Source organism: Thermobia domestica, chromosome 13 (assembly GCF_964235325.1).
Source record: "Thermobia domestica chromosome 13, izTheDome1.hap1.1, whole genome shotgun sequence".
In the NCBI taxonomy this organism is placed as follows: domain Eukaryota; kingdom Metazoa; phylum Arthropoda; class Insecta; order Zygentoma; family Lepismatidae; genus Thermobia; species Thermobia domestica.
The window spans coordinates 24,562,420-24,579,750 of NC_137466.1; the positions used below are offsets into that span (position 1 = coordinate 24,562,420).

At 35.4% G+C, this 17,331-nt stretch overlaps 1 protein-coding gene across 1 annotated transcript in view; it reads left to right on the top strand.

The window, feature by feature from the left end:
- Positions 1 to 4,828: 4,828 nt before the first annotated feature.
- Positions 4,829 to 17,331, top strand: part of LOC145668047 (uncharacterized) — a 105,628-nt gene continuing 93,125 nt past the window's right edge. Inside the window, exon 1 of the mRNA XM_081735524.1 lies at positions 4,829 to 4,890. The gene's annotated coding sequence lies outside the window, so the exon portion shown is untranslated. The remainder of the gene's footprint in view (positions 4,891 to 17,331) is intronic.

A 17,331-nucleotide genomic window follows, 5' to 3' on the forward strand; every position in this document is an offset into this window, starting at 1 on the left:
ATGATACTACTAACAATATATATACTAACTATATAGACTAACTATAAACATATACTTGTTTAGAATACTATATTGTATATTTATTTGCCTAATGAATTTCAATGGATTTCTATAGCTCTGTTCTAATATCCGAATGTAATTATTTTATGTAGTTTAAAATTTCAATTTTAAATGTTTGCAATACTTCCTAACACGGTTTCTTATCCACGAAAAAAGATTGGGCAACAAGAACAAAATACGTCACATCAGCATTTCCATAAGAAAAGCTTTCCAACAGCAAAAGAATTTCTGCAAAGGAATAACATCCTAGCGAGCGGGCTCATATTCCGAGATAAAATATAGCATAACAGCACTGGCATTATATAAACTTTCCAACGGCGAATTTAAAAAAAAAAATCATTTAGATAAAGAAAAAATTGCCTACTTGCATTAAATATAATCACTTGCATTAAATAAGCACTCCGATAATGAAAGAGTTTTCTAAAATCGCTTAAGGATAGTTTCTGAAAATCTCTTTCTACATAACGAAACAAAAAATTACCCCCTCCCATACGCCCAAGAGTCCATTTGCCAGAATAAAATATAACGTATCATCATAGCATTAGATAAGCTTTCCATCATAGCATTAGATAATTTTTGAAGTCGGTTCAGTACCTCTTGTATATTTTATATATATATAAGGAATCAAAAAATGACGCCCCTGCACTAAAGGGTCCATCTTCCAGGACAAAATACAGCGTATCATCACTGCCATTAGACAAGCTTTGCAACACAGAAGGAATTGTTAAAACAAATTCAGTAGTTTCTGAATATTTCTATTAAATATATTTAAGGAAAAAGTAACATCCCAGCGCACGGGACCCCATTTTTCAGGATAAAGTATAGGGTATAATCAATCACATAAGATAAACTTCCCTACACTGAAAGATTTTTTGATATCCGTTCTGTAGTTTCTGAAAATTTCTTATTAAAAAATGTCGCCCCCTACATCCAAGGGCCTATTTTACAGGACAAAAAGTAGTGTATCGTCCCTGGCATTAGACAAGTTTTACAACACGGAAAGAGTTTTTGAAACTGGTTAAGTATTTTCTGAATATTTCTGTTGAATATATTTAACCAAGAAATAACGCCCCAGTGCCCGGGAGAGCATTTTCCAGGATAAAATATAGGGTATTGTCACTGGCATTAGATAAGCTTTCTCACATCGAAAGAATTTTTGAAACTGGTTCAGTAGTTTCTGAAAATTTCCTATTTATATTGAATCCAAAAAATGGCGCCCCTACATCTATGGACTTATTTAGTAGGACAAAGTATAGCGTATTGTCACTGGCATTAAACAAGCTTTCGAATAGAGAAAGAATTTTTGAAACCGGTTCAGTAGTTCTGCATATTTCTTATATATAGTGAATCAAAACATGACGCGCCCGGCGCCAAGGGGCCCATTTTCCTGGACAAAATATAGTGTATCACCACTGGCATTAGACAATATTTACAACAGGAAAAGCATTTTTTTGAAATTGGTTGAGTACTTTCTGAAAATTTGTTGTTTATAATGAATGAAAAAATGACGCCCAGCACTCGAGAGCCTATTTTTCGGTATAAACTATAATGTATCGTAATCTACATTAAATGATCTTCCTAGTAGTGAATTGTTTTTAGAATCGGCCGAGTAGATGCTGAGAACCCGTGATACAAAAATTAAACACTCGAGTTCACAGTTTGTAAAATGTTAGCACTAACGTAAGTTAATCATATGACTTTTGTTGACGGGGTTGGGGAGGCGTGGAGCCATGTGTCTTCCGTTAGCCTCGATTCTTCATGGTATGACGTCATGTTTAACATTTATCAAGCAACCATTTGCTGTGGAACGAAATTACACACACGGGCTAATACAAATGAAGACAGAGAGAAAGAAAGAATCACAGATCACGTGTGCCCGGGAAGGCTTTTAATTGGCTCCTGTTGTTCCCTCCTATAGAACAATTGAAAGCTATTTAACCCAGCTAGACAAGAGTACTAACAGTCGCGTCGGTTGCAACAATGCCACTACCATGGATTCGCTGTCCGCGATATACGTATGCATTTTCCGATCGAAACGCCACACCCGGAATGTGCGCGAACTAAAAATTTATACTGTTTTCATATTTCGTATGTTTTATGGCTACCAGTTCAATTTTGGAATATGAGGAGCATGAGGAATAGTATTTAAATTGACGACCGTATAAGTTTACTGTAGACGAGCGATGGCTGCAGTGTGAAGTATGAAGAGAGGAGAAACATGGAAAATGATACTTCGACTGTATACGGTCGTCATAAAAGGGTGGATATCGCAGTAAATGTAATTTTCAAATGTAAGGGTTCTACGAGAATAACAGTTTGAATATATATATATATATATATATATATATATATATATATATATATATATATATATATATATATACCGGTATATAATATTAGTAATTTTTATTGATCTAAATGTGCATAAACTGTTCCTATTTAACAAACTCGTTTACGTAGGCATCAAACATGTAACGTAAAGACAACTACAAAAGAAAGAACGCAAAGAGCATGTGTGATAATCCCATAGCACTAATATCAAGAAATGGTAGTATGGATGGTGTATTTTGGTATTGGGAAGAAAGGAAATAAGACATGGGTCATTAAATGGTTCACAAATAAGTGGCAATAAGTGGGATATCGTGGTTTGTAATAAAACAAGTTGTAAGGAAAAAATATCACAAGCAAACTAGAAGTAGCTTCTGGTTTCGATAGCTATTTGTGTACTACAATGAATTCTATAGAACCGGTTGTTAAAACATTTCGAGTTCGCAGAACCGTTTGTTATACCCAGACATAAGACTAAATTTTACCCAGTTGCACCCATGGACAGTAAATTTTAGTTTAACTATCGTTATTTTTAGAAATTCTTACAACTCCAGGGTTAAATACATATTTCAGAACAAAGCATAACCGTCAATTTCTTAATCACAAATACTCAGATATTAAGAATGAGAACTGGGATCACACAGTGTTGAATTCAAAAATGTTCCAGGGGGGCTGAACCTCCCTAGAATATATATGCCCCCTCTAGAATGTATGCATTGAAATATCTTTTTTTTTTTTTTTGTTTAATTTTTCGGAAGTAAAAGTCTTAAAAGCAAAGATTTTTGTTTTTTAAAAGAAAATTAGTTTCTTCTCTTCCTAACCTAATTATTCTAATTAACAAACTGCGTTCGCGTATAAAGTCGAAGTTAAATAAAAAATTGGAAATTAGATACAGACGCACACAAACGCTTTACAGTGTTAGTTAGGGGAAAATGGCAATATGTTGATTATTGCAACCGACCAGACAGACCAGAGTCGAGAGTTTTCTTTCGACAGATTCCTGATGCTCTATTGCAATTTAGATTAGAGCCCCCTTAAATTCCTATTGCCCCTTGTACAAAAGTCTGAATTCAACACTGAGATCACATGAATGTAGTGGTGAGATCTTTCCAATACTTTTTGACAACCATCTTTTCTTTTTCAACATATTCGCAGTGCTACATAATTTCGTCACACCACACTGTATTAAGATACTGTGCAGGTCTCTCCTTGTCGCTTGTGGTATCCAGTAAAGAATTGCTTTTGCGTACCTTGTATGATTTGTTTCCTCAAAGAATTATATCTATCTATCTAGGTATATATATATATTGGAATGCGAATAGAGTCCGACCTTGCGTCTTCGGCGACAGGCCCCTTATTGCTTGCCTACCTGCGCTTGGTATCGCTTCCTCTGTATCGCTATTTTACGATAGGTGAAGGAACAAACTTCCTGCACCAGCACTCCTTTAAATTAAGCATGATTATTGTGCAGGTGAAAATAGAAAAAAGGATTTTAATGCACGTGTGGACTATTTTAACCAAGAAACTAATTTTACTCGGTATTTTCTTGTAGAACATTGATTCCTAATTTTTTCGTCTGTCTTAATTGTTTGAGTCATATTTGTTCCTCCTGAACTTTATAAAAGGCTCACCACTCCCTCTCATGATTTGTCTTTTCTTCTTTCTTTTCGAAAGCATAATTTATCCTAAATAAATTAGAGCTCTTTAAAGCTGAAAATAATTGCCTTTGGTTTGTCTATTATTGGATTCAATTCACCTATTATTCAATTTTCTTATTAAAAAGGATCCTCGGATACTCGACACGCATAATAAACTAACGACAAATAAAGAGTAGTTCATTTGTTTCAAGGACGTTATAAAATCTGTCAACATATACTTGTTCAAAGGACGATGGACAAATATCTCCAGTGGAAGTTGAAATTCTAAAAGCAATACTGTGACATTGTAAAGATTAACAGTGGGGTATGTTATACTCCAATGAACCCGCTTAAGGATTTAGGATTACGAAAATCAGTATATGAAATCCCCATTAAAAATAAATGGACAAGTGTCCCAGCGTCTTTGGAAAATTCTACTTTTAAACGGGAGGAAAGGAACAATTGCTATAATGTTTCTTCCGGTAATGGTATGTTTTGTCGTTTTATCTCATTAATAATACATATTTTTGTTTAATTAATGCATTGACAATTCTTCAATAATACGAATCTTTTTGTTTGTGAAGTCTGAAAAATATCCTCTTTTATTAACGTCTCCCATACTACTTATATTTGTGTAACCACATGTCGCTTTGTCAGCAAAGTAATAAGAAAAGAACATTAAATGGCAAGAATTAGGGCTGATAATTAAAGATGTTTTTAACCTATAGTGTACAGAAGGCCGAGAGCTTGTACACAAAACTAGCTTAATAATAACGCCTTGCCCACAATAATTAGTTTGGTTACGCGGAAACAATATAGAAAGATGTTGCGTTTTTGTTCAACGGACACGGAAAATTTTAGTCAAGTATGTAAAATTTTAAATAATTTAACAAACTATATTATTTATTTATATTTTCAGTTTTACGTCATTAATCTCATAGTTTTAAATTTGTCAAATTTAGCAATATCGATGCCACTCAGACCCTTAGGAAGGAATTTATTTTGAGAGGGGGATCCAAGCTTTGGAGCTCCAAACTCAATTAAATATATCTACAACAGGAAAATTTCTATTAAAATTTGTAAAATCGATCCTAAAATTACAATAAATTTACAAACAAACCTAATCCGTTCGTACGTCCCCTATGGCAATGACGTAAATTGAGTCTGATTAACTAGAATAGCACACCCTTAATTTTCTTTGCATATTGGCGCTCTGAAATTTTAATTAGCATATAGATTATTTAAAAGAAAATTCCTTCAGCATCAAGTATGTCTTGAATCCCTTCTAAACTGTAGGTCAAATTTAATACAACCTGGATGCAGAAAAAGATGCGATCAGATTCTATATCACAATCAACATGACATATTAATTTTGTCTCTCTTTCTTTCTTTCTTTCTCTTTTTTCTTTTCTTTACTTTTTTTTTTTTTTTTTTTTTACTAATAAGAGATAAACTTATTTAGTGGTTTCGTATATGCTACAAGAACTCCTTTGTAATTTCTTTGTCCGTGTTTCCAACCGCCCAGGGGACAAAAAATCTCATGAACTACTTGACGGATCGTTATCAATTTTGGCCAGGATGTGGAGGGTCAAACGATAGCAACTGAATTTCTTGATTGAGATAATATTTAAACCGAAAGTGATTAACTTGGATCACTATAGACCAAAAACGGTAATAAATAGAATAGAAACAGTGTTTGTAATATGATTAAGCATCTCAAGAGTACATTTTTATCTCCATCCATAACTCTACATCAAAACAGGAAATGATAGAAAACCTCTACTACTCCGGTTTCAATATTGATTTTTGTGGAGCAGGAGAGATAAAAGACAGCAAGAAGTTATTTTTTAAATCGATTTAGCGTTTTAAGAATATGTACCAATGTCTCTCATAACCCTCTCAAACTGAAAGTGTAAGAAATCAACCACTTCCGGTTTTAACATTGATCGCTAAAGGATAAAACGGTAATAGGTAGTGAGAGGCGGTTTTCTGCAGCCAACTATAAGCGTCCCAATAATACATCCCGTTTAAACTTTAATCTCTCTACTTCAACCAGTTATTTCAATTTTGATTAAGAAGATATCACGCTATACAAACCAAATTCCTTACCGTGGTATACTCGTATCGCAAGTTCGATAACAATGTTATTCTTGTGGTAATAAAATATATACGTGAAAAATAAAAATTTTAAACTCTTGATACAATTGAGGTTTGCAGGCAATGGATGATTTTAAAATTGGTAAATCGGCGTTAGACTTATATGTAAGAGAACCGCATTTGAGTAAGCATAAGCTAACCTAACCCTACCTTACTGCATATGAATGTTCGTAAGAGTTGAGTTGAGTTGATTTTGAGTTCGAGTTCAGCAGCGAGGCTGTATAAGGCATGGACTTGTTAATTTGTCTCATTTCGTTTGGCATAAAAAATACAGAATCATTTTTAAAAAATTACGTTTAATCTACGAAAATAGTTCTATGCAAGAAAATTATTTATGGAGAGGGAGAACATAGAACATCATTTAAAACAAGTATCAAGGTTACAAAGAAATTGAAGTGCAAATCCACTTGTAGTGAATACCAGCCCAGGTTGGTGTATGCTTTTCGTACCTGTTTTTCTTTCCACGAATACCCAACTGCACTGATTCACCCGCTCCCTACAGATGTATCCTTATATGCGCTCGAGCTTCAAACTGCCCTGAATCATCATAGATGTAGTGTTACGTGAAGTGACCAGCCACTGTAAGTTGGTACGTATTTTCCTTATGAGTTTTAATACATGTTTATGCTGCAATGTTACAAATCTGTACGCCGTTCGTGGCAGACGCAAAGAAAATAATTCAGGTACCATTAGGACATTCGATAGGATAGTTAGAAAATTATACCTTTTAAATAATTATTTTTGGTGACGCCTTTCAACTTTACCACTGCTAAGCAGGGCATGGGCACTAGCTAACAAAAGAATAAAGAATAAATTAGAAAATCATTTCAACGAAGAAATGCTAAGTTTCGAAGATCAAGTATCCGTAATTGTATGTTTTAAAATGCATTGGCTATTCTAGCACTGCACTCCTTTGCTCCGAATATCTGATCACTAATTTTAGAAAATCAAGTTTCTTCCATATTAAACATTTTCACTGAAGCTAAATAAACAATATAACAAAAGTATATAGCATAACAATTTCCAATAATTTTAATTAAACTCAATCCAAAATTATTAAGGGGCGCTTATGTACATACCTGGGATTGTCACTCATTTATTGTCCAACAAGTTACTGGCGGTTGCAGTAATTAAAATGTAGAGTAATTTTGTTTCATATTATTATAAATATAGGCTTTCAGTACGTATAGAGTAAATATATTCACTGCTATTCATGAAAATTTTCGCATTTTTCATAATTTTAAGTTCATCTTTCACAAGACTCACAGGTGTTACATACGACGCCATTGAAACTGCCTTACCAACCACCCTAGCAACAGTTTGTTTGTAACCAATATGGCTGCGCCCAGTAAAATTTACAGCAGATGATTTTAGCAGCGTATTATCTTTGGCTTATAGTTGATAACTCATTATATTTAGAATAGGTTGACCAGGCGTACTGATTTTCGCAGTACAGTACTGTTTCTCAAAGAGCTGTCCTGCGTGTTGCGAAGACGCATAGAAAATCGAGAAATGTCCTTTTTTAAAGATGTCCTGAGAAACGTCTTCAGTTAACTTATTTGCAATATTTCAATTTTTGATTCTTTATTCACAACATTTTGAATCAGAGACTCTTCTTCTGAATGACAGACCATTGTGTTTTTCAACACTCTTCAAAAGAGTATTTTCATGTTTCATTAAAATTGTATGCTTCAACATATTTACTGGTAAGTTTTCTTTTTCATTAAAATGACTTCTTTATATGACTCTATAGAATTTTTTAAATCGTTTCATCAATCTTGTATTGTCATTCATGAAAGTATTTGGAATTGTGTTGAATTGCTTCAATAGTTTTGTTGAGTTTTTTTTTTTTTTTTAAACAAAACTGAATGATTAACTTCAGGTATACCTTAACGAAATAAGGTATACCTTACATGCATATTATTGACGCAGTAAACTATCATATACTATTATATCTGTGTCCTATTTTTCGCTTGTCAGAATCTAGTCACCCTAATTTAGAACGAAACAGGCTTTCAAATTATGTGATACACATGCTGGTTGATTTGAAGTTTGCGTGTACCTACAGGTTAAGGTGGGATCCCAAACTACATGAACTTCCAACGGAAATCGAATTCAGATCCAGATCCGGATTTGGGAGAAACTGGATAATTTCCTGAAAAAGACCATTTTTTATAATTTAAGCCTTTAGTGTAAAAATCATCGCAACCAAAAGTTTCCTTCCATATATCTTTGAACCAAGAACGATAAAGACCTGAGACTTGAAACAAATGTAAGCGTGTTCTATGAGATATTTTTGATATCATAACCGATGTAGGAATTTTAAACGTTTTTATGTAGTAACGAAAGAAATTACTGAAAATGTAAAATACAAAATAAAGAAAATCAATATTCAGTTGCAGAAAACTGATTTCCTGCGAGTAAATTTCTGTGTATATGTGCAGTACGCATCAACGTTTATCCATTGGTGCGATAATGTGACAAAGTTGATGCAGTGCTGCCATGTACAAAAGCTATTTAATGCAAATCCGTAAAATGAATGTTTTTTTTTAACAGAAACGTAAAATTACTGCAACAGGTGTGTTTTAGGTTAATTAATAGTAAGCAATGAGAATTTGCACATAATTGATAACCTAAGTTTTTATGCAAAAATTGGGGATAAAAAATTACTGACCTACAGCTGGCAGCCCTGGAATCCTCGTGGAAAGAGAAGGAAGATGCTGAAAGTGGCTGCCGCGTTCTTGTACACAGATATTTACACGTTTCATCATGTTTGTTGACATCTTTTTAAGAGTGTTCCTGGTGATTGACTGAATTTCTGTTTCAATGGTCGTCTTCAGTTCCTCAATGGCCCTGAAGCAATTCTTGTACACCACATTTTTCAGGTAACCCAATAAGAGAAAATTAGGTGACGTTAAGTTCGGAGAATTGGAGGGCCACAAATGTTTCGAGATGATGTGGTCACAAAAAAATCCCCTAAAATTTGCTGTAAAGCGCACTTCTCTTTCTATGAGGATTCCAGGATCGCCAGCTGTACGTAATATTTTATGGCAATTTTTTTCATAAAAACTCAGGTTATTAATTATGTACAAATGCTTATTACTTATCATTAATTAACCTAAAACACATCTGTTGCAGTAATTTCACGACAAGAGTGTTGGCAAGGGCCGCGTTTCTGTCAAAAAACACGCATTTTACGGACTTGAATTAAATAGCCACTTAACATGGCAACATGTATCAACTTTGTCACATTTTCGCACCAATGGATAAACCTTCAGGTATACTGCACATATACACAGAAATTCACTCGCAGGAAATCAGTTCTCTGCAAATGAATATTGATTTTCTTCATTTTGTAATTTTTTCCTTATTTTACACTTTCGGTACTACACAAAAACGCCACAAATTCCATCATCGGTCGTGATCTCGAAAATATCTACATAGAACACACATTCGTTTCAAGTCTCAGGTCTATATATATATATCACAGGTCAGATGGCGATCACAACGCTGGCTGTTCATTGTGTTAGGGAAAACTCGTATTACGTGAGGATCCGTTGAACGACAGAATGTAGTGAACTGAGCAGACGCTAACAATGTAAAATGGCAGACATCTCTGATTTCCAAAGTGTGCAAGGTCTATAAGTGGTTCATTTTAAGCTGAGCTACTCACAATCAAATTTGTTGCATGCAATAATCTATCGCCCTGTATATATTTTAGGTTAGCAATAACTCGAAAGAAACAGTGCATGATCATTAAGAATAATTATCAAAGTAATTAAATATTATCAGGTATTGCAATGCTCAATTTGCACGTTAAAGGTAAAAGTTGTATCTTAAAGGTAACTCGTAAATGCCTAGAAATTTCTCTGAAATAACTGTAAATTAACTATTAATATACAGTATATTTAACAGTAATCCTAAAGATACTATAACTATGGGGCTTCATTATTGTTTCATGTGCGGCATGATGATGTTAAAGACTTCACAGCAGGCCCGTATCCATGGGGGGCTAGGGGGCCGAGCCCCCTTTAAACTTTGGCGGGCCCCCTAAAAGTTTCACGCTAGGCTTGCAAATGAACTATTATATGGTGATGAAGTATAATATGATTTGGTCAGGCCCCCCCTAAATTTTCGGGCTGGCTACGGGCCTGCTTCACAAAGCTAGAAATCTGTATTGTTATTACTATTTTGGAATTTTATTCTAGAAATTCAACCTTTACATTTCATTACTCAATATCCTCATGTTATTGCGTAAAAGCGAAGATAAATGGCATACGTTCTATGTACTTTTGAATATACAGTAGTTGCAAGTTATTTTTAGTTGATTTCAAATGGACATTTTTTACTGTTTTACAAGCGATCCTTTATAATGTAAAATTTTGCATACCCTTCCTATATCTTAAATGTTATGTATCGATCAATACACTTTCATCAATTACCTTCAAGGCATTAATTTCAAGACAAATTATCACCCAACAAGGTTTCTGTAAAGCAAGCTATTCAATTCAGTTACACTTTATGTACCTTCGGCTCGATAAGTAGTTGTGAGTTAGACAGATTACTTCTTATATCTAACCCACAACTAATATGTAGGCGACTGTTCAATGCAATATGTTTTAGTTACAAGCTTATATAATGATTAGGGTGCAGCGTTTTGCACTTTTGTTGGAAATTCGATGACGGCTAGTGCGGTAAAGGTGCCATTAGTGGCACCGACCTTACTGAATTTTAAATTTTTTTTTTCGACAACCCATTACCCTGCCCCAACGGACTTAAGTGTTTGGTTAGGCAACACCCACAAGACCAATGACCGAAAAGCTGCTTGTGGTCGTTTTTAGAGTTACCTGATGGCTATAATACAATTATTTTATTAAAAGAAACTTGTAGCAATGCCAGTAAATAATTTTAAAACGTTTATGAGTGAAAGTACAGTCATATTAGCTCAGTTGTTGGAATTAATGTTCAGATTTTGTTTGGAATGCCACGTTAACGATGATTGTAGGCATAGCCCCTGATATAACACGATTTGCTTTTGGCAACTATTTACTTGTTATGTATACCGACAGCGCTACACAACTTCTTGGTTGCTTACTTTGGCCACGCCCTTCGAGCGTCGTCGCAACGTCCGGCTCCGTCCAGAAGGTTCGCGCATCTGCCGCTCGCATCGTTGGCTCCAGAACCTACGCCGACATTTGTAGAATATTCTAGCTCGAAGTTCGGCGGTGGCACAATTATTGCGTACTTCGGCCAACCAATCCAACAGGGCAGTTTATTGCAGCTTAAGCTTTGACGGTCTTAATTCGCTACTGTTTCTGTTAAAACAGAGAGTTTGTGCATTGTACCTAAAGTTACAGTCTTCTTAGTGTAATACGATTCGGAGACATTTTGTATACTTTGGTTTCCAAGTTCGGAAGCAATGCAAAGCAAGATGAAGAAAAAGCCTCATAGCAGACCAACGCGGGAAATTATGAAACGAGGCTTATTTGGCACTCCAAGTGAAATGAGTGAAGTGCAGTTACTCACGTACGCTGACGTTATGCGACATTATCATTAATTTCGAAGTGATTTAAGTGGTGACGAAAGTGTAACTAAATTACCAGTGACTGACATTCGTAAACTAGTTGGACAAACAGTTGTACATATTTGGAGTAAAGCAAGCATTCCTGTGGTTTCAGAAAAAAGAGTTTCTGGCATGCTGAAAACATTTTATAATGAGTTTCGCACCAAGGAAACACATTTCAGTCGACAAGGACAAGAGGCAAGATTCGTGCAGATTTTGTTGCACTTGTGGAAAAGTCTCTTTTTGATATTGCGTCTTGCAAATGTAAAACCACCGAAGATTGCAACTGTAACAGAACACACAAGATTCCAAAACGAGAATTCAAGTTTCTTTTGGACCAGAGAACATCACGGAAAATGAGCATTGGTAACATTGACGTCCGAACAAGCAAATCTCTGTCAAAGATGTTTTCCCGTAAAGTCAGCAGATTTAAGGACCAGACAACCAAGAAAGACGCTGGAAGTAGTTGAAGCAAGTCCATCAGCTAGTGCGGTTAGGCATAGGCAGAGGTCAAAGATACTGGCATCGTCAGGGGAATCCAGCGAAGTAGTTGAATCGGTAAGCACGTCGGGGTCTGACTTCGATTCGCGACCAAGAAGAAAACATAGCCTAAAGCGCGTCTGTCTTCAAAATACAGCGGAGGCAGCGTTTAGAACTTGAGCTTCAGACAAACATGTTACTTTGATCGCTTCTGCCCTACTTCAGGACGCGAGACTCATAACGCCAGAGACCAAAAATCTTGTTGTTGACAGATCTAAGGTACGAAGAGGAAAAGATAAACTGGGTGAGAAGATCCGTAAAGAAAACGCTCACCTAGGCCGGAAGATTACAAGTATCTACTTCGACGGAAAAAAAGATGCAATTCTTGTGAAAGAAAAAATTAACGGCAAAACTACGAAGACGAGAGGTTACAGAAAAGCATATCACAGTTCTATCGGAGCCCAGTTCAGAATACTTGGGTCATGCCACACCTAAATCAGGCACTGGCAAGGATATTGCCGACTCTATATTGGAGCTTTTAGAGAAAAACCAGTACGACGTGTCCAGTCTTGAGGCAGTCGGCAGCGATGGTGAAGCCACGAACACAGGGTGGGATAACGGCGTGATAAGTCAGATACAAAGATCCCTAGGAAAAGAACTGCAGCATCTCATTTGCCTTCTTCATAGCAACGAGCTGCCATTTCTACATCTGGTTACCGAATTGGATATTTTTTTTTATTTTTTATTGCTCAGACGCGCCTCTTCGGTTTCGGCACCTGAAGATTTGAACCGAAACGAGCTATCATCATTGCAATAACATTCTTCAACCTTTATTTCATCATTCATATTTTATTTCAGGAATGGGGACAAGGACAAGGACGAGAACAAGGTTGGATTTGACAAATCACAACGTTGAACAAGAAAACAAGAAAACAAACAAAACATAACAAACAAAATTTGAAAGAAAAAAAAACAGGATTCTAACTACTAATTGTTATCTAAAAATGAGTAATCTACCTTTATGTAATCTAGCTAATCTACTTTGATTCTGACTCGAGTTGAACTTGACGTCAGTCCTATCATTTTCATCATTCATCGCTTCTGATCTATACTTAGCTTTTCCTTACTATTTCCTCCTCTTTTTTCCGTTTTGTTCAAGTTTTTCCCTGTATGATTTGTTTTGGTTTCACCTGTATGTGTAATTTGACTCTCTCCTGTGCGAGAATCTACCACATTCTCCAATTATAACACTAATCACACACATCGCTTAACACTATTTAGCACTATCCACACTAAATTTTTGTAGTTTAAACACTAGCACACTATCTCACTCCTGTGTGACAAACACAACTTAACACTATTTTACGACACTCATTGCACTCACTACATTCCCTGTCATGTATTCTTCTCTAATCCCTTGTTTATCTCATGTTTGATGATTTTGTTTCTAATTTATGTTTCTCGGTTGTTTTGTACGTCCTCAATCCCTCGAGCAACGGCTTGGGGCCCAGGACCCACTCAGAGCACTTAGTGTGGACCCTCGTCAGTTGTGTCCCACCGCCGTCGCACCGGAAACGCAAATGGCGCTTACGCAGCTGAGTCACGGAGGGTCACGTTATCTTTCGTGTTGATTCGTATCGTTATTTAGTTCCATGACATCTTATATATTTGTTTATTGAAGAAACACGACGTCCCGCCACCGAAACTGAAAATTCACTCCGGCCCGACGCATCCGGAGTTCCATTCCGGCTTGTGCCGGGGATGTGTCGAGCCCACATTCACTCACGCGCTTCCTTCCGGGGCACGCGGAATACCAGCGTTCCAGGAGATGCCCTCCGGTCCGAAAAGAAAAACACACAATTCACACACTCCGTTTCTTTCTCTTTGATATCTGTTGATTCCTTATTGGTTCCTATTTGCTAAATTTCTTTCCTCGTATTGTTTTTTTTACTCCGTTGGGAAAAATCAGTAGTTATTTTATTTACCACTTTGAAGTCTCTTTCATCGGAGATAACATCTTCCATTCTTCTTGTTCTTATGATATTCCTGTCGTTTATTCGATCCTCAAGTAGAGGGCACCACATTATGTATAGTTCCGGTGTGCCAAATTCGCCACAATCACAGTTTCCGTCTTCTTTTAGTCCAAATCTTTGAAGGTATTGGCCATAGGGGCCATGTCCCGTGAGAAAGTGGACAAGGCCAGCAGATGGATCAAAGTGGTGCCATTTAAGTCTTTCCCTTATGTTTGGGATTAAGCTATATGTTCTTCTTGCCTTTTCTGAATTATTCCTTTGCCACTTGTCTAATATTCCTTTTTCTATATCTTGTATGTTATTGACTTCTATCCCAATTAAGTCCTTTACTCTATTTTTATCCCCTTTTTTGAGCCAGTATGTTGCCGCCCGTTGGATTATTAATAAATGCATTGGCTTTAACCCCATCAGTACAGCTAACGCATTGTGGGGAGTAGTACCAAAAGCCCCGCTTAATCTGATCATTATATTTCTTTGAGGTTTTTCTACTTTCTGTTTTAACGTGTTATTTTCTAACAATCTGTGGGCCCACACGCTAGCAGCATAGTTCATGGTTGCCCCTAGAATTGAGTCTTGATAAATTTTTATTACTTTTCGTGGGAGCTTGTATTTGTTACTTGCAATATTTATAAGTTTGTTAGTAACCTTATGACCTTTATCAATAATATAGTTTATGTGTTGTCCAAAATTTAATTTATCATCAATTTGAATGCCAAGGTATTTGAATTCATTAACTTTTTCTATTTTTTCTTCTCCAGTTTTGATAATTGGATCCCTTACCAATTTTGTTCCGAACATCATAAATTTAGTTTTTTTTCTTTGATAATTTTAGTTTACACTGTAAACTCCAGTCTTGCAATATCCTTATTATTTCTTTCGAGTTCTCTTCTATTTCTCTTCTTGTGTTTGCCAATGTTATTACTGCAAGATCATCTGCGAAGGCTATTGCCCGATCTATGCATTTATTTTTATTTAATGCTTCCAAACATGGCTGAAATTCAATATCCCACATTAATGGGCCTAAAATAGATCCCTGTGGGCATCCTTTTTGCGTATTAATGATTATATCTCCGTTCTCTTCTTTTATTATTATATTTCTATTTTGAAAATAATCTTTTATTGTATTCACTAAATATTCTGGTATTTTTAGATCTTTTAGTCTTCTTACTAGCGACGGAATCCACAGATTATCGAAAGCCCCTTCTATATCTACAAACAATGTTAATACATATTTTTTGCGCTCCTGCACTCTATGATTTTCTCCACGATAGCGTTGAGAGCGTCCTCAGTTGATTTCCCACTTCTGAAACCGTATTGCAAATTATCTTCTTCAATGTTTCTATATTTGTTTAATCTGGAAGCTATTGGTTTTTCATAGATTTTTGAAATGTTCCTGAGGAGGCATATCGGTCTCTAGGAGCTCACATCTGTTGGGTCTCTATCCTTACCCTTCATTAGAATTATTAACTTTGATTCTTTCCAAGAGAGCGGAAACTTCCGTTTCCTTAGTAGAGTATTACATAGTTTAACTAAGTAAGATATCCATATATCTATTTTCTTCTTGTAAATTTCATTTTTTATTCCGTCCAAACCTGGGGCCTTTCCTGATTCCAGTTTCTTAATTATGTGTTCCATCTCTTCATTTGTTATTAAGTCTATATGTTCTTCATTTTCTTTTGGAATAATTTGACTATAATCTTCCCTTAATTTCTGTTGTTGATCTTTTTCTTCATTTATATTATCTCTTGGGAAGAATTTACTTGACAGTTTTTGTATAGTTTCCTCCCTTGTTTTTGTGAATGAATTATCTTCATTCTTTAGTGTTGTCAGCGTTATATTGTTAATTTTCTGCATAATTAGTTTGTAAGGAAGCCCCCATGGATCCAATTCTATATTATTTTTAAGAAAAGTTTCCCAGCTGTTCTTTTTGGCGATTAATAGTTCTGTGTATTTTTGTTTTGCTAGTCTATACTTCTCTAATCTTCTTTCCTTAAGTATGGGGATTAATGTGGATTGGTAACTTTCTTTTTGCTTTTGTTATTTTCTTTAATCTCTCTAGTTTTGGAGACTAAAAGTCGTTATATTTTTTCTTTGATCTGCCTTCTAGAATTGATTTCTCTAGAGATATCTTAGTTTTATTTTCTATATCTATTACTAATTTTTCTACACCATCGTAGTCGTCAATTTGTGGTAGACGTAAATTTTTTTCAAAGAGTTTCCAGTCTATTTTTTGTATATTATAATTTTCTCTTTTTGTTTCCAGAATAGTATCTTCGATGTTAAAAGTTATGACTTCGTGATCACTTGTTGTTACACTCTCCTGGACTGCCCAATTTACTATTTGTTTTTCTATTTCAGTGGAACTTATAGTTACATCAATGAAGGACTTCCCTCTCGGTCCTACGAATGTCGGTCTATTACCTTTGTTTAGAACTATTAAACCATTTTGTAGAATAAAATCTTCTAGGATTTCGCCTTTGTCGTCTGTTATCGATGAACCCCACATGCTTCATTTTGCATTTTCATCTATTGTAATAATAAAATAATTCCTCGGGTTTTCCCAAATTATTGTCTGTAGTTTCTGTATGAAATCTTGTATGTCTAAGCTATATTGGAAATATGAATTTATCAACCAAAAGAATTTATTACCATACGTTACTTCTAAGCAAACGGTCCATTCATCACAGTATTGCGCTATTTTCATAACTTCAATATTTTTATTCATGATTACAGTTATGGCTTTCGGGTCATTTCCTTCTTTTACTATTCTTGCTGTAGGTGGGAATGATATTAATTTGCTCTTACAGTATATGGTTCCTGGATGTTTACTATGTCTATTTCATTTATTTCTGCAAATCTCCTTAATTCCATTGTGGCAGCTTTAGATCTTTGAGCATTATTTTGCACTAATTTTAATTTTGTAATTTTGTTATGCATATTTGGTATGGACCAATGCCTCCTTGCCGGATTTACTAAAGTCGAAATATATTCGCCAGTGAGCATTGACTAGTTGTTTATATACGTTTTCTAAGTTCCAGTAAGTTCCGCGTCGTTCAAATGCATCGTCAACTAA